This window comes from Rhipicephalus microplus, chromosome 2 (assembly GCF_043290135.1).
Source record: "Rhipicephalus microplus isolate Deutch F79 chromosome 2, USDA_Rmic, whole genome shotgun sequence".
Taxonomy (NCBI): Eukaryota; Metazoa; Arthropoda; class Arachnida; order Ixodida; family Ixodidae; genus Rhipicephalus; species Rhipicephalus microplus.
In genome coordinates this window covers 24,583,026-24,607,991 of record NC_134701.1, presented here as the reverse complement: position 1 = coordinate 24,607,991, position 24,966 = coordinate 24,583,026, and the positions used below count along the sequence as shown (strand labels likewise).

The following is a 24,966-nucleotide window of genomic DNA, read 5'->3' as shown; positions in this document are numbered from 1 at the left end:
TTCTCTCTCAGTCTCCCGTCGAGAGCGGGTCGTGCGATGGATGTCCTGGAGGCAACGCTACCATCAACAACGAATGCAGTACAACCGTATGCCAGCACTGCACCCGTCATTGGAGGTGACGGTACCGCGGTGGTTTCGCCGACGTTGGAAGACAAGGCGGCGCTGCGAAGGGCTCGTGAGACCGAACGTAAGCGGGCGAAGCGTGCAGCGGATGCCGAACTGCGTGCTCGCGAGGCCGAGTGCAAGCGGGGGAAGCGTGCAGCGGATGCCGAACTGCGCGCTCGCGAGGCCGAGGACAAGTGGGCGAAGCGTGCAGAGGATGCCGAACTTCGCGCTCGCGAGGCCGAGGACAAGCGGGCGAAGCGAGCAGCGGATGGTGATCTGCGCGCTCGCGAGGCCGAGATGAGGCGTCAGCATCGAGCCGCGAACGCGGCCCAAGAAGCGGAACGACAACGCAAGCGTCAGGCGGAGAAGGGCGATGAAGGCCGGCGTCGAGACGTCGCTCGCAATCGTCAACGGCGAGTGGACGTTCCCGAAGCCGTTCCAGCCAGTGAACGTGCCGCGCGGGAGAGGGTGCGAGCCCTGGATTTTGCTCGTCCGGACGCGTCGTGAAGTGTAAATAAATAATACTTCGTATATAATGTATCTGTGTACAAATGCTTCATGACAAACAACACTTAAATTTATTAATTACACTTTAATCATCATCATCAGTAATGAAACTCCCATGCATTTCCCCGAGGGTGGGTGATGCTATGAGGGGGAGTAAAGTTAAAATCCGTTGGCATTCGCCAGTGAGTTAACGTAAACTCCCCCGTGTGATCAAATTGCGATTCCCAGGAACCATTACACCATAAAGGCACCATAGTGTGATTAATAAATATAATAGTGCAAAATAATAAATACCCCTCATAGCATCACCCCGTGCATTCGCACTTAACCATGTTCACCCTCAGGGAAATGCTTGAGAATTTTTTCTAAATTTTCATGTTGAAGAATATTGGCAAGTCGCTGAATTAATTGTTTCTGAATAGGCTTTCTTCATTGTAATTTGAACTATTACTAATTACAAATGCTGTATTTTCCAACACACTTAAGCCATAAGTAGCCATGCTTATGTTAAAATGGCTAAATAGAAGGGCCTTTTCGATGGAAATGCCTGTTTGTACCAAAAGAGTCCTTCCAAATCAAAATTTCTGAGAGTAAATTATAAATTGTTGACTTAAGCAATCATTTTGTGCAGTATGACTTATTTTTTTTACACTTATGCAGAAATGGCACTCTCTTCACGTGTCTTGCGTTGCTTTTCTTAAATACCTATTGCATGGTAGCAATAAAAATTAATAATGCTCGAGTATGCTGAAATAACAGTTGCTGTGGTTGAAGCATAAATTGCAGTAACTTTGATATCGTTCATCGTGTGATGACGGATGTCTGAGCTGTCAACCCTCTTCTGGAAACATCGTGCTTGCATGATTCCTGTGAAGAAATGCAAACCATTTAACTTATATTTTTTAATTATGACGTCAATATTTGTCAATAAGGGTAAGACTTCTTGCTATTATGTTCTACAGAACAAGATTTAACCTGAGAAATTATATTAAATTATGGTCCTTTGATTCTGGGTTATTGTCTAGGGATGCTTTTGATGTGGTGTCCAGTTTTTCTGAATCTGCCAGATAAAAACCATTTCGAGATGTATTGGTAAAGTAGAAAATAAAATGCCACAAAGTCATGTGCATTCATTCGAAATTCGTCTGGTCAGTTTAATTCAGCTATCTGGTTTGCCTGTACGATCACACTTCATTTACAGCATATACTTTATAGATTCTCTTTTACTTCAATTTGTAACAATAAAAGGGCCAAATTCAATTTGGAAAGTTGAAACCCGCCTTGAGCAGGTTTTGACCCTGTATATTCAATCATCAGCGGCTGTAATGCCATAAGATGATAGCTTGGTTCAAATCGAGGTTACAAGAAAGTAGTCCAAAACTAGCCAAACACTTTTGGTGCCGCCGCCTACTTCAAAAAATGGCCAAATGGATGCAAAGTAGCCAAATCTGACAACCCTGAGCATCAGTCGGAGCAGGTTAGCATGAGGTCCAGAAGTCTGATGCGTTCGTCAACCAACCATTGAACCGTGACTTCGACAGGGTTAAAGCTATCGCGACACAAATTCAGTATTTTGGAGCTCTCTTTTAGAAAAGCATTCAGGTGAGGTGCCAGTGTAGATCATAAAATCTTCCACATATCAAAAACCTTTTTTTTTTTTTGCACAAGTGAAAAGCAGAAATAATCTAACAATTATGTGAAGCTGGGGTTATACTATGCACAGCGTCTTTCTACGTAACCTTCCTCCTTATCAATAAATTTGTCCCAACCGTCAAGAAGCTTCCAAATAAAATGTTTTTGGTTATTTGTGAAGCCACTTTTGCAGGGAATTCTGCACGTCTAAATCTGAGGCAGACTGGTGACCACGCAAAGCCTTTAGTGGCTTAAGCAAGCGAAAGTCACCAGGAGCTAGGTCTGGCGGTAGGGAGGGTGTTGCATTAACTCAAATTTGGTCCTGTTAATGGTTTCAATAGTGTGATGAGCCGTGCATAGCAGTGCTTTGTCACGCAACGGCAAAAAAATTTTTTTTGGCAACAAACCTCAGGTTTGTGACGAATTGTAAATTCTCGATTCCCGAAAAATGCATTTCTATGTAACGTTGCACTTTTTTCATATTGCGAGTATAGCTGTGATGACTGTCTCAACCTTTGACACCCATTGACCATAATAAGTGGATCACTGCTCGTTCTTCCTCTTGGGTGCACACTTCTAATGAAGTATCACCTCAGGTTTGTGACGAATTGTAAATTCTCGATTCCCGAAAAATGCATTTCTATGTAACGTTGCACTTTTTTCATATTGCGAGTATAGCTGTGATGACTGTCTCAACCTTTGACACCCATTGACCATAATAAGTGGATCACTGCTCGTTCTTCCTCTTGGGTGCACACTTCTAATGAAGTATCAGAAGCAGGAGGAAGAAAAATGGAAGAAGGTCGAGCTTTCACAGCATTACCACAAACAGTATAAAGATAAAATATGCGTGGGCAGAAGTTATGACAAAAGTGTAGATAATTTCTAACTTTCCCTCGCTGATTAGTGCCCTCGAGACGATTAGCCAAGTGTCTGTGAAGCTCTGCTATATATAGGTTACTGAAACAGGGGCAATACATGAGCATATACAGACACATCTTTTTTGCAATGACTCAGAATTGTTCCATTGTTAAAAGTCGAAGTCAAGTAAATTTGAACTACTATACTCAAACCTCGTTATAACAAAGCTTAAGGGAAGCCACATTTATTTCGTTATATCCATTATTTCATTATATTGATTATAACAGTTTGTGGCAGTGTATGCTCATATGGGTGCACACCTATAAGCATGCAAAGAACGAAACGCCTCGCGGCCCGATCGCGGCCTGATGTACCGCTACGGGACCATGGGTACGATAGAAAATTAACACCGTTGAATCTTATTAATTTGAACACGCTTATTTCGAACTTTCGAATAATCGAGCTCACGCTGAAGTCCCGTCATCTCTAATGGATGAAAACGCCCGGTAATTCGAACGCGCAAGCTCTTGCTACGGTTAATTCGAACATACGGCACTCTGAAAATGCTCTCAGCACTGTGCCCGATGCCGCGGTGGCACCTCTCAACGCTGCGTGCAAAGAAGCAAAAGAAAAGGGAAGAAAAGACTGTGGCGGACTGTTTGCTCTCTCTCAAATGCCGATCTGTGACACACCTGTGCCACACTTCTCCCTTTTCTATCTCTGCACGTAGAGACCTTTCTTCTTTTTAGGCCGTGCACGGAGAGAGTGAGAAAAAAAGAAAGCTGTCGCAGAGAGGAGTCCTTTCTCGGTGCAGAGGGTATCAGCGGAGACGCAGTCCTTGCCAAGTGAGAAAAAAATCACTTTGCAACGGGGCGCCGCTTCTCGGTCATGTGACCCGCTGAGCGCTTCCTCGATCCTCTCTGCTGGCTGTGTGAGGAGGACGGCTCTCTCCGCCGCGCGGGTCGTGGCTGTAAGGTCAGCGCGGTTGTTTTCAAAGAGCCACGCCGAACGAGCGTCATACTTCGCAGAAAACAATATACTTGTAGTGAATAAGAAAGACGTTGATATCATCAGGTCAGCTATCATCAACACAAGAAAAAGGCACGAGATCGGCGATCAAGCACCGTCATCTGGGTCCGCCTGCGTTCCTTTAGAGCTACCACCCGCTTGCTCAGTCCTTCAATAAACCCCCTTTACATTTGGTGGATCGTGCTGGGTAACTACATCACCTACACCCTGGAACTCCGATCCCGCACCCTGTCGTCGACCATGCAAGTTGACGCTGCCCAACAGACAGCACCTCTCGCGGCCGCTACTTGCCCCGGCCCGGTTCATCAGCGAGACCCCCTTGATCTTTTCGGGCGCCGAAGACCAGGACGTCGAGGACTGGCTGTCGTCCTACGAATAAGTCAGTGGACCAAACAGGTGGGATGGCGCTGCTAAGTTGAGCACCGTCAACTTTTACTTGGCTAATGTGGCGAAACTGTGGTACACAAACTACGAATCCGAGTTCGTAAACTGGGCCACTTTCAAGCAGGCAATATCCTCGGTTTTGGGTCGCCCTGTCGTGCGGAAGTTGGGCGCCAAACAACGCCTGTGCTCACGGGCACAAGAACCTGGCGAAACGTTTACCGCCTATATCGAAGACATACTCGATCTCTGCAGGCGCGTCGATGCCGCAATGAGCGAAAGTACCAAGATCCAGCACATTATGAAAGCTGTTGATGACGACGTATTTCAAATGCTCCTTGCAAAGTCTCCTGGCACGGTGTCTGAAGTGGTAACTCTGTGCCAGAACTACGACGAATTGTGACGGCCACGAGCTCTCACCCGTCATCCATTTCAGCCTAACCAACCACTCGCTGCACTGGACGTCGTACCTGACCACTCCCGCCTTCTAGCACAAACGAAAGACTTTGTGGGTGAGGAGGTCGCACGTCAGCTTTTCCTCCTGCCGTTTTGTCAGCGCTAAGAGCTCCCGCAGCAGCAGCAAGAGCAACCACCGACACCGTTAGCTCCCATGCTCCAACATGCACTTCAGGACCAGATTGCCGAGGCTATGCCAGTGCCCTTTCAGCAGCAAGTTGTCGCCGCGCCTCTTATTTATGCTGACGCAGTAAAGAGGCAGCAGCCACACCAGCCCTCGCCGTTCAATGGACTGCCGCATGTCACCGCTCCTACTCAGTCTTCCGTGTCATGGGCTCCTCCCCTCGCTACCACAGCCTCGACTCAGCCGTATGCCACGTGGGCGGCGCCCCTCGCTGCAAATGCCTGGCGAACGCGCGATAACCGGCCGATCTGTTTTGCGTGCGGCGGCCCTGGCCATATCTCCCGATACTGCCGTCGTCGCGTGCCCGCCTACACAGACGTCCATCCACGAAGCAACTACATGGACCGACCCCCTTTTGGTTATGAAAGTCTTCCCGTGACTATTTGGCAACTTCGTCTCGTCACTCACCTTCACCCAATGGACGCTCCTTGTCACCCATGCGTCCACGACCAGCCCCTCAAAATGAGGGAAACTAGCCGTCGCAGTTCAAGGGGCAAGAACTGCGCTAACGAAATGTTCAAGTCCTCGCACCTTGCCGTCAAATATCATCGCAGTTTTTGAAGACAGCGCCCATGCATACGTTCTTGTGGATACCGGTGCCGCTGTGTCTGTTATAGACGCCAACCTTTGCCGCAAGCACCGAAAGGTAACCACGCCGCTTGATATGATGTCCTTACGTGCAGCAAATGGAGAACCTGTTCGACCTATAGCCGCCTGCACTGCCTGACTCACAATTGCGGAGGACCACTACATTGTTGAGTTTATCATCCTTTCCTCGTGCTCTCATGACATCATATTTGGCTGGGATTTCCCATCGCGTAATCGTGCCGTTATAGATTGTGCCCGTTCCGAACTTGAACTGCTTCCGTTGTTCGACCAGCCCTACGACCACACTAATCAAGCCGCGCACAAGCTAGTTGTCAAAGAGGACACTGACATTCCACCGACAACAGCTGTTTTGCTCCCTGTGGTCTCCGACGGCATGCGTGATGAAGTAGCATTTTTTGAGCCATCAAGCCTATTTCCAAGTCGGAAACCACTTCTGCTCCCTTATTGAGCCCTCTCAATTTCTAATGGAGCCAGTGCTCTCTGCCTTACCAATTCCTTTCCGCATACCATCAAACTGTTTAAAGGCGAGTCTCTTGGATGCGTACAGCTCATTGATAACGGACAAATTTTTACCGTGTCGCAAGAATCATCCCAAAGTGACCTCGCCGCCATCAGTGCTCTTAACCACTCTGATCTACAGGCTTCGAAAGTTTTCGATTCGGCGATCGCAGACGGACTGTCACCATCTGAACGATCTGAACTCCTCCAACTGCTGTACCAGTACCGCGAATCTTTCGATGTTGTTCAACCTTCACTTGGCCGCACTTCTACCACTCTACATTACATCGATACCGGCTCCCATGCGCCACTACGACAGCGACCATATCGTGTTTCTGCGGCGGAACGCCAAGTTATTACTGAACAGGTGAACGATATGCTGCAACGCAGCGTTATTCAACCTTCACAAAGTCCATGGGCCTCACCTGTAGTGCTCGTTAAAAAAAAGTATGGTTCCATTCGCTTCTGCCTGGATTACCGGCGCCTAAATAAGATCACTCGAAAAGACGTGTATTCTTTACCCAGGATTGACGATGCCCTTGATACTTTACAAGGTGCCGAGTTTTTTTCATCATTAGATTTGCGCTCAGGGTACTGGCAGGTCCCCCTTGCAGATGCCGATCGACCAAAAACAGCCTTCGTGACACCGGACGGTCTATATAAGTTTAATATGATGCCCTTCGGCCTCTGCAATGCGCCTGCCACGTCCGAGCGCATGATGTACTCGGTTCTTCGGGGTTTAAAATGGCAAATCTGTCTCTGCTATCTCGACGATATTGTCGTCTTTGCGCCAGACTTTGGAACACATCTCGAGTGCCTCAAACACGTCCTCACGTGCCTGAAGAATGCTCAGCTCCAACTCAACTTCAAGAAGTGTCACTTCGCTGCTCGGCAACTTACGATTCTCGGGCACGTCGAATCAAAGGACGGTACACTTCCAGACCCGGCTAAGTTACGTGCTGTCGCCGACTTCTCCAAACCAACGACTATGAAGCAGTTACGGAGCTTCGTGGGGTTATGCTCCTACTTTCTCCGGTTCGTGCGCAACTTCGCCTCTATCATTGCGCCTTTGACCGAACTTATAGGCAACACCACTGATATTTCGTCATGGTCTTCTGAGTGTGACCAAGCCTTCTGTACTCTTTGTCGTCTCCTCACTTTTCCACCAATACTGCGTCACTACGATCCTACGGCAGCAACTGAGGTCGACACCGACGCCAGTGGTGTCAGCCTCTGTGCGGTTCTCGCGCAACGCGAGCCTGGATTCGCCGAGTATGTCGTCGCCTACGCCAGCAGAACTCTCACCAAGGCTGAATCAAACTACAGTGTCACCGAGAAGAAATGCTTGGCGATCGTTTGGGCGCTTGTCAAGTTCCGCCCATACCTTTATGGCCGTGCTTTTGATGTAGTAAAGGACCACCACGCATCATGCTGCTTATCTTCGCTTAAGGACCCATCGGGTCGTCTTGCCCGTTAGGCTCTTCGGCTTCAAGAATAAGACATTTGCGTTGTATATCGTTCCGGCCACAAGCATACCGATGCTGATGCACTGTCATGATCTCCCCTATCCCCGGACATTGCATCTGTTTCCTCGGACAACACGTTGTCAGCTCTTGACGAGGACACCATCTCTTCTGCACAACGCAATGACCCTTGGATCGCTTCGCTTCTTGACGCTTTATTTGAGGCACCGACACTTCCAACCACTCGAACCCTGCGCCGCCGGGCTCCGCACTTCAGTATTCGCGATGGCCTTTTGTACTGGCGCAACTATTCAGCAAATGGTAGGAAATGGCTACTAGTCATTCCCCGAACGCTGCGCTCTACCATCTGCGCGTCGTTTCATTCCGACCCGCAATGTGCTCACGCCGGTGTTTTCAAGACCTACAAGCGCCTTCGAAAAAGGTATTACTGGCACGGAATGTTTACCTTCGTCCGCCAGTTCATTCGCGGCTGCCACGAATGTCAGCGGCGGAAAAGCCCGCCACATCCTGCAACAGGTTCATTGCAGCCACTTCCATGCCCAGACCGCCCATTCGACCGTGTAGGAATTGACCTCTACGGACCACTACCATTAACAACGGCAGGCAACTGATGGGCTATCGTGGCAGTGGATCATCTAGCACGGTACGCTGAAACTGCTGCTCTCCCCATAGCTGCAGCACAAGACGTCGCAACTTTCATATTCAATCGTTTTGTGCTTCGTCATGGTCCTCCTTGAGAACTCCTCAGTGACCGAGGGCATGTTTTCCTCTCCGATGTAATCCAAGCACTTCTTCAACAGTGCCATATTGTACACCGGAAGAGTACAGCCTACCACCCAACCACGAACGGCTTGACTAAGCGGTTTAATCATACTCTGGGGGACATGCTCGCTACGCATGTCGCTTCTGATCAAACAAACTGGGACCTCGTTCTCCCATTTGTGACATACGCGTATAACACCGCTACGCATGTCGCTACCGGGTTTTCCCCATTTTTTCTCCTGTACGGTCGCCAACCATCGCACACCATTGACACTTTACTGCCATACTCGCCAGATCCCTCCGAATGCAAGCCTGTCTCGGCAGCCGCTCGTTACGCAGAAGAGTGCTGCAAGCTAGCCAAGCGGCTTACTACATCCGACCAACAGCGCCAGAAGGAGACCCGTGACGACGACCATCTTTCTGCACCAACGTTCGTTCCTGGAGCACTTGTATGGCTTCATGTACCGCCCTGCGCCCCTGGTGCATCACCCAAGCTACTCTCTATTTATCATGGTCCCTACTGCGTGGTCGAGCGTACTTCACCCGTGAACTACGCCATTGAACCCCTCACGCCACCGAGCGACTGTCGTCGGCGTGAACGTGATATCGTTCACGTAAACCGTCTGAAGCCCTACTTTGACCCGCTTGTCCCCACGTGTTAGATTGCCAGGATGGCTTCAACTTTTTCGCCGGGGGTAATTGTAGTGAATAAGAAAGACATTGATACCATCAGGTCAGCTATCATCAACACAAGAAAAAGGCACGAGATCGGCGATCAAGCACCGTCATCTGGGTCCGCCTGCATTCCTTTAGAGCTACCACCCGCTTGCTCAGTCCTTCAATAAACCCCCTTTACGTACTTAACACACTACGGTATTTTTTCAGACTATTTGATAGATTAATTTAGTTCACTATATTCATTTACCGGTAAATTTTACTTCGTTACAACGAGGTTTAAAATGCATGGTTCTCAATGGAGCTTTCAAGAGGAATTTCATTTACTTCGTTATATCCATTATTTCATTACATCCCGTTATGTTATAACGAGGTTTAAGTGTATAATCAAGTGCCCTAATGATCTACCTACTAGCCCTCTTTGCTACTCTCATTGGGAAAATGAGCTCTAAAGTTTAAAGCACACATCTTAGTCTAAAATCTTTTTTTTATTTTTTTTATACACTTACATCTTTTACCACACTGTCTAGAAGTGATTTTATTTTTTACAGCGAAAGCTGTTATGAGATCACAGCTTGCGTCTCGCACAGCGCTGTAGTTGTCCGCCGCAGCCACTGGCGGGGTTCGTAACCACATCGCGCGAAATCAGGGAAAAAGCCTAGTATCAATGACACACTGGGGCTCGAACCCAAGTCCACTGGGTTCGAGCCCCACTGTGTCATTTTAGCATTTTAAAACAGCAAAAGAACGAAGGGCCACACTTTTTTTTTCGAAAATTTTGCTAGGTGTGGCCCTTACACGAATCAGGCCGATGACAGTCTGTACTGCTTATGCAACAGTAGCAGAGTGCAGGAGAGTCACGAATTACATGCCAGGAATGTTTTTATTCGAATTCCATTTTGCTGTCGCTGTCCTTGTTTTCGGAGGAGCTCGCCTCAATGTCCGCGTCCTGCCAGAGACGGTCATCTTCGGTGCCGTTCATGCAGTTCGAAATTCCTGTTGCCTTGAAGCTTTTTGTAACTACTTCTACTGACATGGCGCACCACGCATTCAAAATCCATTCACACACCTGTTGGAGCGACGCCCGCTTCAGTCGTCCTGTAGGGGTCTTCTCATGGATGCCTCCAGCAATCCATTCAGAGTAGCATCAGGGAAATTCCACTTTGAATGGACGGTTAACGCATACGTCGAGCGGCTGCAGCACACTCGTCAGGCCTCCGGGAATAATGGCCAAGTCCGTACGAGTTGTGGCAAGTCGGTTCATGACACGGTCGGTCAAGTGGCCTCTGAAATTGTCCAAAACGAAGAGGGCTTTCCGTTGTAACAGCCCTCTAGGACTGTTTGCCCAGACGGTCTTAATCCATTCAACGACCAGTTTCTTGAAATCCAGCTCTCCTTTTGAGCACGTACGATGATTTCCTGAGGGAACTTCTCTTTTTAGAGAGTCTTCCTTTTTAATACGACGTACGGCGGAAGCTTCCTGCCGTCTGCCGTGACGCACATCACAGTGCACTTTTGACATTCTGCACCAGTCAACCGCACAGACACACTTTTCGCACCTTTCAAATCCACTGTAGTGCTTTCCAATTCATCCAACCACACAGGTGTCTGGTTCGCATTCCCAATTTAGGACAGGTCGTATTCATGCTACCTCCTGAGAGCATTCACGAAACGCTAAAACTTTATGATATGGTCTTCGTACTTGTGCGGCAGTTTTTGGCAAATTGTCGTTCGGCGCTGAATAGAAAGCTGGTTACGGTTTATAAACAGGGTAGCCCCGCCCCGACTTCCCTTGAATTGTGCCTGGGGTATTTTCATGTAGCGAGCGATGTTGAGGGCTTTGACGCGTGTCACGTCAGTCGATACGGCGTAGCCGTCCCTTCATGTGTCAATGATGTAGTTGAGGAGCTCGCTTTCGAGTTGCGGGTACTTGCACTTTTTCCCGCGAAACGCTTTTCGACTTTTGTTAGTAGCGACGAGGGCATCTTTTTGCTTCATCTAGTAATGCACGCGTTTCTCATCGGCGTCGTACTTCCGTCCAGCTTCCCCTGCTTCTCGGCATAGTCAATCACTTGCAGTATAAATGCTGCAGTGAATGATCTCAAATTCCGGCCCATCGTCCGTTATGTGTGCTGGCTTCTGCAGGGCTCACTACTACCAACAAAGTGACAACGACGACACGGATCTGAACTCGCGCTGCCAGGAATGATGCCAACAAAGAGGCTGCACAAGGCAAATATGGTGGCTCGCTGTCAACTGCGTGGTCGACGCGTCGATAAAAGTAGAGTAAAAGCGGAAGAGCTTGCAGCGCCATCTGGCTGTAAATGAACTAACTACACTTTTTTGGCGGGACTTTTCGAACTCTATTATTATTATTTTTTTTTCGAAATTTGCGTTTTCAAAGTTGGGCTACGAGTGTTGAAGATCGGGCGAGTTGGTTCGTCGTACTTGAACTGGTATAGCGCATTACGGGGAAGAAGAAACGGCCGAGCAGACCGACACAAGAGGACAGAGCGCTATGTTAAAGTTGGGCTGCGGCCCTTACACGAGTATATACTAAGTGGTGTAAGCTATATCAAAATACAAACACTCAATGGTCAGCTGCCTGGCATCATCTGATGGATTGAGATGAATTCTCGGAAAAATACTGACATCATCTCCGTTTATAAGAAAGAGGATGTAAAGGACTTGAAAAATTACACGTCAGTGAGCTTACTGTCTATTGTTTACAAGCTACTTACAAAGTTTTATAGAAATAGGACCACATGACAATTCAGTCAGACCTTAATATTACGAAATATTGGTTATACAGTGTATAAGAGGCATACTCTTGTGAGCGATTCTTGTCTCTTTCATGAGAGGTCTCTTATAAGCATGGTACTTTGTATGCATTTTTTAATCAACCTGTATTTTACTGTAGATGCACAGTTGTCTCTTATATCAGTGTCTCTTATAAAGGTGTTCGGCTGTACCAAGCAAGGTTTTTTATTTTTATTTATAATACCTCACAGAGCCCGAAGAGGCATGAGGTGAGGGGGGCATGCAGTAGAATACAATGCCTGAAATATGCGTATTAGTATCTTACAGTGTAAACAAAATGTACTAGTTAACGAACAATGCAGCTGTCAGAAGAAAAATAACAGTGAAAAGTTTTCCGTCATAACAGAAAACATTGCACACTAGTGAATACCAATTGCAGTTACAGTACATAATATTATACAGACACAACACAGTGGCATCATTATACAGTGAACTCCCTTTAAGACAAACTCGGTTAAGACCAACATGGGAGTGTTTGTTTGGTTTCCCATAGACCCTATGCCAAAAAAAAAAAAAAAAAGCTGCTTAAGACCAACCTCGTAACAGGCTTCTTCTGTTAAGACGAACTCTCACAGCGACCAACAGCGAAAAATCTTTCCACACAACGAACATTTTAGTCTTGGTGGGGCGATTCAAGTAATCAAGAGAAGAGGGAAAAAAAATTTCCTGGCGCAGTGAGTCAAAGCAATCGAAAGAACTTGCGACGTGGAGGGAGGAAGCAAGATAAGTGGGAAAAAAAAGGTCAGCGCATAAAGCCGGTCTCTCCAGCACCCTATAGCCTGTAGGTAAAGAAAGGGTCGGCTTTATTAGCAAAGAAAGAAACAAAAAGCATTTGTCCTTTCATGTTCTTTTCGGGTTCTTCAGTTCCCCAGTAGGAGTGCAGTAGAGAACAGAAGAACACAAGAGCTTGGCTGGTGGAGAAAATGGAAGGGAAGGGGGGCAAAAAGAAAAGCCTAATAAAAGTGAAAACAGGAACAAAGATAGTGTGCACATTATAATCACATGAAACGGAAACAGTCGGTACAGTATCATCACATAAAACGGAAACCACATATGTGGCATTAGCGCACCCATCACAGTAGTCAGATGCGTTGTTATTGCCGTCGCACAATAGCACCTGAGCACATGTTGCGGTCAGTTTGCAATGTTTTGCACAGGGCCTGTGTGCGTCATATGTGTTCCCAATGAAATGCAGCAAATTGTGATGCGCCGTTTTCATTATAAAAGTGCACGTGAAAGGAAGGTCATTTTGCACACTAAATATAGCTGTTTTGGTCTTTTTTTTTGTGTTCCCGAGGCTTGTGATCGTGGAGTAGTGTAAGTGAAGATGTTCAGCTGCATGTCATTCAGGAAAAGTTACTGCACGCTGAAAATAAGAAAATAACTGAGGCTCAAAGAAAAGCTTGCAGACTTTCATAAGCAACTTGGCATATATTGGCTTTGTCAAGGTAGCAGTATGCAATGGAAGCGTATCCAAAAGTGACAGTAAAGCCAGTAAAACAGCCTTTCAGAAAGTAAGCAGTCATAAAAATAAATTTTTCATTCTCCGAAGGAAAATTGTGCTTGTCTCTTCCTTTCATCTTTTTCTAATTGTCTAATTAGTGTGTGCTACAATTTTATTGTTAAAATGTGGTAGGAATTTATTTATGAGCATATAAATTAGGAACCCGTGAAATCGAGAACTAGTTAGATTAGTCTAAATACTCTACTTGAAAGCATAGTTTTTATCAAAGTGAGCCAAATGCGTTTTCTTGTTTTTTTCTTTTTCATTATAAGTATACTCTATTCATTGTTTTCAAACAACGTATTTTGCATGTTAGCATTTGGTTTTTGGGGGCACTTCGGATAAGAAGATGAACTCCTGATAAGACGAACAACGGATCGTGGTCCCTTCAAGTCTACTATACATTATGTAAACATATATATGCTGTATGATTTGAATGTATTGATGTTTGACATTCTTAGTATGTCCCACCCCTGTAACAGCCGAAAGGCTAAAAGTATTTGGAAAATAAATATATATATATACATATATATATATATATATATATATATATATATATATATATATATATATATATATATATATATATTGAGAGAGAGAGGGAGGGAGATACATACATACCTACCAAGTTCAAGGATTCTGAATCTGGGAGATTTCCGCGATGGGGGGAGAAGGACAAGGACAAACAAACAAAAAAAACATCGCAGAAAACAAAAGAGGGTGGGAGGGGGGCTCAATCGCAAGTGCCAACACTAGCATTGCGGTCTTATCGTAGCTAGGAGTGGCCGAACACACGACTGTAGAGTTTTTCATTAAGGCGAGATTCTCAAGTAATCAACACAACTTGCAGAATCTATTTCAGTCAAAACACCTCGCTTGTGCTCCCGGGACACGTGAACGGACGGGACGGCGCAGGTAGCTGCCGCGAAAGCACGGGTCAAAGCTCTCCTCACTACTATATTCTTTTTACAAGAATGCCAAAACGCGTCTTGCCCCTTTTTGTTGCGCTAGCAATTATATAGACAGTCTAGGTTATTTTTTTTTTTTGCCGTCGCCACCGCCCTCTTCCTTCACCGTATATACATATATATATATATATATCATCACCATCATCATCATCAGCCTGACTACGTCCACTGCAGGACAAAGGCCTCTCCGATGTTCCACCAGTTAACCCGGTCCTGTGCTTGCTGCTGCCAATTTATACCCGCAAACTTCTTAATCTCATCTGCCCACCTAACCTTCTGACTCCCCCTTACCCGCTTTCCTTCTCTGGGAATCCAGTTAGTTACCCTTAACGACCAGTGGTTATCCTGTCTACGCGCTACATGCCCAGCCTAATTCCATTTATTCTTCTTGATTTCAGCTATGATATCCTTAACCCCCGTTTGTTCCCTAATCCACTCTGCTCTCTTCTTGTCTCTTAAGGTTACACCTACCATTTTCTTTTCATTGCTCGCTGCGTCGTACTCAATTTAAGCTGAACCCTCTTTGTAAGTCTGCAGGTTTCTGCTCCGTAGCTAAGTACCGGCAAGATACAGCTGTTATATACCTTCCTCTTGAGGGATAGTGGCAATCTACCTGTCATAACTTGAGAGTGCTTGCCAAATGTGCTCCACTCCAATCTTATTCTTCTAGTTACTTCAATCTCGTTATTCGGCTCCGCGGTTATTACCTGCCCTAAGTAGACATAGTCTTTTACAACTTCAAGTGCACTATTACCTATCTCGAAGCGCTGCTCTTTTCCACGGTTGTTGTACATTACTTTCGTTTTCTGCAGATTCATTTTAAGACCCACCTTTCTGCTCGCCTTGTCTAACTCCGTAATCATGAGTTGCAATTCGTCCCCTGAGTTACTCAGCAATGCAATGTCATCGGCGAAGCGCAGGTTACTAAGGTACTCTCCATTAACTCTTATCCCTAACTGTTCCCATTCTAGGCTTCTGAAAACCTCCTGTAAGCACGCGGTAAATAGCATTGGGGAGATTGTGTCCCCCTGCCTTACACCCTTCTTGATTGGTATTCTGTTGCTTTCTTTATGAAGCTCTATGGTAGCAGTTGATCCCCTGTAGATTTCTTCCAGAATGTTTATATATACTTCATCTACGCCCTGATTCCGCCGTGTCTGCATGATGGCTGATATTTCTAATGAATCAAACGCCTTCTCGTAATCTATGAAGGCTATGTATAATGGTTGGTTATACTCTGAGCATTTCTCTATTGCCTGATTGATAGTATGAATGTGGTCGATTGTTGAGTAGCCTGTTCGAAATCCTGCTTGTTCCTTTGGTTGATTGAATTCTAATGTTTTCTTTACTCTGTTAGCAATTACCTTTGTAAATAGCTTGTATACTACAGAGAGCAAGCTGATCGGCCTGTAATTCTTCAAGTCCTTGTCATCTCTTTTCTTATGTATTAAGATGATGTTAGCGTTCTTCCAAGACTCTGGTACCCTTCCCGTCAGGAGACACCTCGTAAACAGGGTGGCTAGTTTTTCTAACACAATCTGTCCTCCATCTTTCAGCAGGTCTGATGTTACCTGATCCTCACCAGCAGCTTTGCCTCTTTGCATGCTCTCCAAAGCTTTTCTGACTTCTTCTATCATTACTGGTGGGGTGTCATCTGGGTTACTGCTAGTTCTCATAGTATTAAGGTCGTGGTTGTTTCGGCTACTGTACAGATCTCTGTAAAACTTCTCCGCTATTTTAACTATCCTATCCATATTGGTAGTTATTTTGCCTTCGTTGTCCCTTAATGCATACATCCGACTTTTGCCTATCCCAAGTTTCCTCTTCACTGCTTTGACGCTTCCTCCGTTTTTCAGAGCCTGTTCAATTCTCTCCATGTTATACCTTCTTACATCGCATACTTTACGTCTATTAATCAACTTCGAAAGCTCTGCCAGTTCTATTTTGTCTGTGGTACTTGACTTTCATGATTTGACGCTTCTTAATTAGGTTCTTCGTTTCCTGGGAAAGCTTGCCATTGTCCTGTCTAACTACCCTGCCTCCAACTTCCACTGCACACTCTGTAATGATACTCGTCAGATTATCATTCATTGTATCTATGCTAAGGTTGGTTTCCTCACTAAGAGCCGAGTACCTGTTCTGAAGCGAGACTCTGAATTCCTGTACTTTCCCTCTCAGTGCTAGCTCATTGATTGGCTTCTTGCGTATCAGTTTCTGTCGTTCCTTCTTCAAGTCTAGGCGAATTCGAGAACGTACCATTCTATGGTCACTGCATCGTACCTTGCCAACCACTTCCACATCCTGCACGATTCCTGGGTGTGCAGTCATTATAAAGTCTATTTCGTTCTTATTTTCGCCATTAGGGCTCCTCTATGTCCACTTGCGGTTTTCTCGTTTTCAGTAGAAGGTATTCAAAATCCCCAAATTATTGCGTTCTGCGAATTCTACTAGTAGCTCTCCTCTGGCGTTTCTAGTGCCGATGCCATAATCTCCTACTGCCTGGTCTCCAGCCTGCTTCTTCCCTACTTTTGCATTAAAGTCACCCATCACTATAGTATACTGTGTTTTTACCTTACTCATTGCAGATTCCACGTCTTCATAGAAGCTTTCAACTGTAGCGTCATCATGGCTGGATATAGGCGCGTAAGCCTGTACTACCTTCATCTTGTATCTTTTATTCAGTTTAATTACAATACCTACCACCCTTTCATTAATGCTATCGTATTCCTCTATGTTGCCAGCTATGTTTCTGTGCATTAGGAGCCCCACTCCCAGTTCTCTTCTTCTGTTTCTGTGCATTAGGAGCCCCACTCCCAGTTCTCTTCTGTCTGCCAAGCCCCGATTGCAAAGGATGTGCCCATTCTGTAGCACAGTATAGGCCTCATCTGTCCTCCTAACCTCTCTGAGTCCTATTATATCCCATTTAACACCCTCTAGCTCCTCGAATAGTACAGCTAGACTTCCCTCACTAGATAAGGTTCTAGCGTTAAACGTTGCCAAGTTCAGGTTCCAATGGCGGCCTGTCCGGATCCAGAGATTCTTAGCACCTTCTGCTGCATTGCAGATCTGATCGCCGCCATGGTCAGTTGCTTCGCAGCTGCTGGGGACTGAGGGCCGTGAGTTATTTGACGTATGCATGTGGGAGGTAGTGGCCATATACTGCACCAGGGTGGCCAATCCTTCTCTGGTGAGGGAGTGCGTTCCCGGCGGTGGTTACCGGTGAGGCCGCACCCCAGGCCTCTTAATGCAGTTCCATCAACACGCGAATTTTTTTTTCCGGTTGGGAACTGCGCGGCACAGGGATTTGAACCACGGACCTCTTGCATGCGAGGCGGATGCTCTAACCTCTACGCCATCGCCGCACCCGGATTGTTACGTTCTAAATGTAGGTTTCAGCGGTGTATCAGTCAAGTTTTTGGTTATTTCTATAAAAATGTTCTAATGAAATTAGATTTCTGCTGATTATCCCCTTAATTAAGGGTCTAGAGAGTACGGAGTTGGGCCTCCGATTAACCTATGGGGTGCTGTTTATTAATATATTAAGCGGACAAAATTTAAGTTCGTTTGTGAGGTGATGTTACCAAATTAATCTTTTTAGTGATTAGGCTTAATTTTGGTCACGAAATAGTTCCGGTACTATTACTCCTGTCCTGATGAAACCTGAGCGGCGACAGGTCTACAACTAGGGCTTTGCACTGTATGAGTTAGAAGTTTCCCGGTAGGTTATTAGCAAAGTTAAAAGCGATCATAAGGAAAAAAAAAAAACACGTGGTTCAAGACTTTGATCTGACGGGCGTACCTTTCTCCCGAGCAGTGAGCCACCCTCCTTCTCTGAGCGAGGGAAGACGCGGGTGCCACACGTTTATTAGCGGTTCTCGTTATATTCTTTCTAACTCTGTATCTTCCGGTTACCTTAAGCTATCAAAATTATTTTTACATGAAAAAAACCGGACTGTTGTGTTCTAAAAGAAGATATTAGCTATATTTCGGTGGCGTTTGTAGCTCCTTTTAAAAATTGCTTTAATGAAATGAGCTTTTTGCTGATTACCACCTTAATTAAGGGCCTAGAGTGTACGTAATCGAGCCTCCTGATAGCCTATGGGGTGCGGTTTATTATTATATTAAGCGGACAAAGTTTAAATGCGTTTGCGAGGTGATATTACCAATTTAATCTTTTTAGTGATTAGGCTTAATTTTGATTGCGGAATAACTCTGGAACTATTAAACCTAGCCTGATCGAACTTCAGTAGCCTCAGGTCTACCCTAAGGACTTTCAACTTTTTAAGTAAAAAAGTTTCCCGGTAGAATATTAACGAAGCTACAAGCGATCGTAAAAAACACGTGGTCCGACTGTTGTTTTTTTCACAGATTGACACTGTTTTCCGCTCCTAAAATTTAAAATTTTCGTTTGTAATAGCAGTATTTGTAGCGGTTGAACTCCTTGTATCTTCACGAACAAATAGACACCACTCTGACCCTCCTAGAACCAAAATTGCTAAAGTTAGAGGTAGATATGTGCAGAGCTCACTTATCTCACTCACTTTATATATATATATATATATTCGTATAGGGTAGAAGACGCACGTACGAAGTGATTTTATTCACGTTTCGGCCGTGGGTCCGGCCTTCATCATTCTCATGAAGGCCGGACCCACGGCCGAAACGTCAGTAAAATCACTTCGTACGTGCGTCTTCTTCCCTATACGAATAATCTTTCCCGGATCCAGCATCACTTTTGTTTTTGGTGTATGTATATGTATATATATATATATATATATTGTAAGCACATTCCAAGCATTTGATCGTTCTCACTTGCACATACCCATCATCATCGTTCTCACTTGCTCATACCCATCATCATCGTCCTCTCTCTTGGTGTGGTTCTGAGCCGAGCCAGACATCGCAGAATAAACGCTTCTGCTCGCCCTGCCTGCTCGCCGTACCTAGTCTGCCTGCGTCTTTCAGAGTGGTGGAAGTGCCGGGGTAAGATCCCGACGTCCTCCTACGTTCATTTCCCACCTGGAGCTCCGATCTGGTCGCCGATTGCACCCAGCCACCCACACAGGTATGCAGACATCGGACCTAACGCCTAGCCCTAACGCTACAGCCCCTACGCCGGCGGCTGCCCGCTCTTCATCTACTGTCACCAGCCCTCAGCGCGAACCGCCCGTGTTCGCGGGTCTTCGCGGTGACGACGTCGAGGAATGGCTTGACCTTTACAACCGTGTGGGTTCAGCCAATCGATGGACCGAAGCAGAGAAACTGAGCTACCTTCCTTTCTATTTGACCAGCGTAGCCAAAACCTGGTATTTTAATCACGAAACTGACTTCGTTGATTGGTCGACCTTTGCCAACAAACTGCGACAAATATTCGGATGCTCATCGGGTCGTTCCGAAGCCGCGAAACAGAAGCTGGCTGTGCGTCTACAACTGGCACATGAGTCGTACACTTCGTATATCGAGGATGTTTTGGCCCTCTGTCGCCGTGCGAATAAAGACATGACGGAAGATGAGCGCGTTCGCCACATCCTTAAAGGAATCGGCCCAATCGCATTCAACGCCTTGGCTGTTGGCAATCCCGCTACGGTTAACGACGTCATTTCGACATGCCAACGCCTTGACCAGTTGCAGTCCCTTCGGCTTCAACAAGACAGTGATCCACGCCTGATGCCTCCCTCTGAATTAAAAACCCTTATCCGCACAATTATCCGGGAAGAACTTCGAGACCTTGAACAGCAGCGGTCCACTGTCGCCTCCGCTCCGTCTCCACCATTCGACCTGCGGAATCTTGTTAAGCAGGAGTTAGCGGCAATGGCGACACCGACATCCCCGGTCGCTCCGCCAGCACGCCCGATGCCCACATACGCCGATGTGACGCCCAGGTCGACACCGGCAGCACCGGTTGTTCAAACGGTAATGCCCACATATGCGGAGATCGCTGCGATTCCGCCTGCTCCCGGGGCATCTAGCTCTACGGATACTGCTAGTAGCCATTTGGCTGCTATGCGAGGTGGAATGACTGCTGCACCCTTGTATCCTCAGTGGCGTCAATCCCGTCCTGTTTGCTTTTACTGCGGTATACGAGGCCACATTTCTCGTTACTGCCGTCGCCGCCAGCAAGAGGAACGACGAGGCTATGCTGAGTTCGAACGAGACCGGTTCCGAAGACCAGATCTTTATGCTCCAGACACCTACCCGTCCGCGCAGTACCGGTCTCCGTCTCCTCCAGTGTCCCCTCGTCAACATCAGGAATACCGCTCCTCCAGACGACGCTCTCCATCGCCCTATCGCCGCTCCGCATCGCCACTTCGTCCAATCATCTCCCGTCCTGTTGACCAATCTTCGGAAAACTAAGGATTGCAGTTTTTGGAGGGAAAACTGCGTCCCGTCGACCAACAAAAATACCTCCTGTTCGCCCAGCTAATATGTTGTCAGTGACTATTGAAGGTATTCCTGTGCAAGCTCTCGTTGACACCGGTGCAACCACTTCTGTTTTGCGTAGTGACTTGTGCTCGCGCCTCCGTAAAGTCAGAACGCCCTATGTGGGACCTGTGTTGCGTGGGGCAAATAACGTGCTGATTCAACCTGACGGACAGTGTACGGCTCGTGTTTCTATTGATGGTATACGTCACCACATCGAGATGATTGTGTTGCCCACGTGCATTCATGAACTTATCCTTGGTTGGGACTTTCTGCATTCCGCTTCCGCTGTTATATCCTTTAAAGAGAACGTCATTCACATAACGGATACAACGGATGCGCCCATTCCAGTTTCATCACCCTCGATCTCCAACTTGGTCATTGTTGAAGACTGCGTCCTGCACCCTGGTCACGAACACGTGATAGCTGTCGCATCTACCCAAGTAACCGACGGTGATGCACTTGTGGCTCCTTCGTTTCGCTGCACCTCCCGTGGAATTCTCGTCGCCTCTTGCCTCCTCCGGTTTTCCTCTGGCTGCGCTTTTCTGCCCGTTTCTAACACAACTGCAGAATCTGTGCTGCTGCCCAAGGGAATGACAGTGGCAAAGATTGACTTCTCTCCATTGACCTCCATCGCGACACTCTGCCCGTCTTCGTCACCAGTACCAGCTCCAGGTTCACGTTCTTTCCCTTTTCGACCTGTCATTGGTTCAGACCTCACACCAAAACAGTCTGAAGCACTATTGGCCCTTTTGGCTAAGCACAAAGCCTGCTTTGATAGCTGTACCACAACACTGAGTCAGACTTCCGCGGCTGTACATCGCATTGAAACCGACGGTTCTCGTGTGATACGCCGTCGCCCATATCGGGTTTCGCAATCAGAGAGAGAAATAATTGAAAAAGAAGTGAACGAGATGCTATCGCGAAATATAATACGACCTTCTTCGAGTTCCTGGGCATCTCCAGTCGTTTTAGTTAAAAAGAAGGATGGCTCTGTTCGTTTTTGCATTGACTACCGCGCGTTAAATAAGATCACACGCAAGGACGTATATCCTATGCCTAGAATTGATGACGCTTTAGACACACTGCAAGGGGCGAACTATTTTTCGAGCCTTGACTTACGATCAGGTTACTGGCAAATCCCCATGAACGAGGCTGACAAAGAAAAAACTGCATTTGCCACACCGGACGGCCTTTATGAATTTAATGTAATGCCATTCGGCTTGTGCAACGCTCCAGCCACGTTTGAGCGAATGATTGATACTGTTCTTCGTGGCCTAAAATGGAAGACCTGCCTCTGTTACTTAGATGATATCGTTGTTTTTTCAAGTACCTTTGCCCAACATCTTCAACGATTAGACGAGGTGCTACAATGTCTCTCCAAGGCTGGCCTTCAGATAAATACAAAGAAGTGTACATTTGCCAGCAAAAGCATCAAAGTCCTCGGTCACGTCGTTTCCAAAGACGGAATCCAACCAGATCCCGAGAAGATCGCAGCTGTGCTACAGTTCCCTCGACCGTCCAACCAAAAGACGTTGCGCAGCTTTCTTGGTCTCGCGTCCTATTTTCGTCGCTTTATACGCAACTTTGCTACCTTAGCGGCTCCGCTAAATAAGTTATTGGCCACTGGTGCTCCTTTCTCATGGTCCAACGACTGCGAATCTGCATTTGAAATTTTGAAAGAACGCCTGACTTCCGGACCAGTGCTGCGCCACTTCGATGAGAGAGCGCCTACCATACTCCATACTGACGCAAGCGCACAAGGCATTGGAGCAGTCCTTCTGCAGCGTGATTCCACCTCTAAAGAGCAGGTTGTGGCCTACGCTAGCCGGACTCTGTCAACAGCTGAGCGGAATTACACCATCACGGAGCAGGAGTGCTTGGCTATCGTATGGTCGATACAGAAATTCCGCCCGTATCTCTACGGTCGGCACTTCACCATCATCACCGACCACCACGCACTCTGTTGGCTTTCATCAATGAAGAATATGTCAGGACGTCTTGCGCGCTGGATACTGCGCTTACAAGAGTACGACTTTACAGTTACGTACAAGTCTGGCAAATGTCATCATGATGCCGACGCGCTGTCCCGGTGCCCACTTTCGCTCTCTCGTGACAATACGTCCACCGCATCGCGTTCGAATGACTCTGACACCCAGCTTGCCTCACAACACGTATCGCTCGCATCGCTGGATCCAATGCAGCTATCTTCGAACTCCGATTTACGTTCACTTCAGCTGGCAGATTCCTACTGTCGGTCTTTCATTGATCGCCTTCGCGGTGTCACTAAACCACCCAACAGCCGCTTGCGACGCCAGCTTCGACAATTTCGCCTTCAGGACGGTGTGCTTAAGCGCTACATTTACCATCCCACCGGTAACAAGTGGGTGCCAGTTCTTCCCCGCTGCCTTCGTCTTCGAGTTTTGGAAGCATTCCACGATGATATTGCTGCCGGTCATCTAGGCTTCCACAAGACCTACGATCGCATCAAGACGCGCTGCTTCTGGCCTGGCTTGTCCACAACGGTGGCCAAATACGTGGGCTCGTGCGCGTTGTGTCAGCACCGCAAGCGATCCACATCCCCGCCTGCTGGTTTCCTTCAGCCTCTTCCCTGTCCCACCACACCATTCGAATTTGTCGGAATAGACTTGTATGGTCCTTTGCCGTTGACACCTTCCGGTCACCGTTGGATCGTCACTGCAGTCGACCATCAAACAAGATACGCCGAGACTTCCCCTCTTCATTCTGCTACCGCCACAGAAATCGCCAATTTTTTCTTGAACTCCATCGTCTTGCGCCACGGAGCCCCTCGCGTCCTTTTGAGTGACCGTGGCAAAGCCTTCCTTTCCAAGGTCCTGGATGAAGTCCTGCAGGCGTGCAATACAGTGCATAAAACCACTTCTACATACCATCCGCAAACGAATGGCCTTACCGAGCGCTTCCACCGAACACTCTCTGACATGATATCGATGTACTTGCATCCTGACCACAAAAATTGGGATAACATTTTACCGTTTGTCACCTTCGCATACAATACTGCGGTACAACGATCAACTGGCTACAGCCCGTTTTTTCTCGTGTACGGCCGATCTGCCTCCTCGGTCTTCGACACGGCATTTTTCTTTGCACCGGCTCCAAGCAGTACCTCGCTCCCAGAAGAGTTCGCAGCCCGAGTCACACAATGCCGTGAAATTGCTCGCAAAAACACGGAAGCAACCCAAAAGGAGAGAAAACATCGCTGTGATAAAAAACGACGCGACGTGGCCTTTAATGCTGGCGATAAGGTTTTACTATGGACCCCGGTTCGAGCGTCGGGCCTTTGCGAGAAATTTCTTCACCGGTATGTTGGCCCATACACCGTTGTACGACAGACTTCTCCAGTTAACTACCTCGTCACCCCGCTTCAGTCTGTCACTGACCGCCGTCTGCGCAGCACGGAAATAGTTCACGTCTCACGCATGAAGCCTTTTGTTACTCGTTCGGCCGATCTCTGACTGGCGGCCAGGTTGGCCGCTTCGCAGAGGGGGGGGGAAATTGTAAGCACATTCCAAGCATTTGATCGTTCTCACTTGCACATACCCATCATCATCGTTCTCACTTGCTCATACCCATCATCATCGTCCTCTCTCTTGGTGTGGTTCTGAGCCGAGCCAGACATCGCAGAATAAACGCTTCTGCTCGCCCTGCCTGCTCGCCGTACCTAGTCTGCCTGCGTCTTTCAATATATATATATATATGAGATCTAACAGACAGTAATGCCAAGGAATGTACAGGGGAAGTTATTAGAACCAATGGAATGTAAATAAGAAGAAAGAAAAGGGGGTGAAAAAATAACCAGCCGTGAGCAGGAATCGAACTAAACCGACCAAAATAAACGGCCCCCCTCGGCCGTATACGTCCTGGTCCTCCTTGTGCGTAACAATATATATATATATATATATATATATATATATATATATATATATATATATATATATATATATATATATATATATATTAGACGTTGTGATCTATCGGTAATCATGTGACTATGTATATATATATATATATATATATATATATATATATATA

General features: G+C 46.8%; 1 protein-coding gene across 5 annotated transcripts in view; it reads left to right on the top strand.

Annotated features, from left to right (window-relative positions):
* Positions 1 to 24,966, top strand: part of RASSF8 (ras association domain-containing protein 8) — a 139,410-nt gene that overhangs the window by 71,915 nt on the left and 42,529 nt on the right. The gene's annotated exons all lie outside the window — the stretch shown is intronic.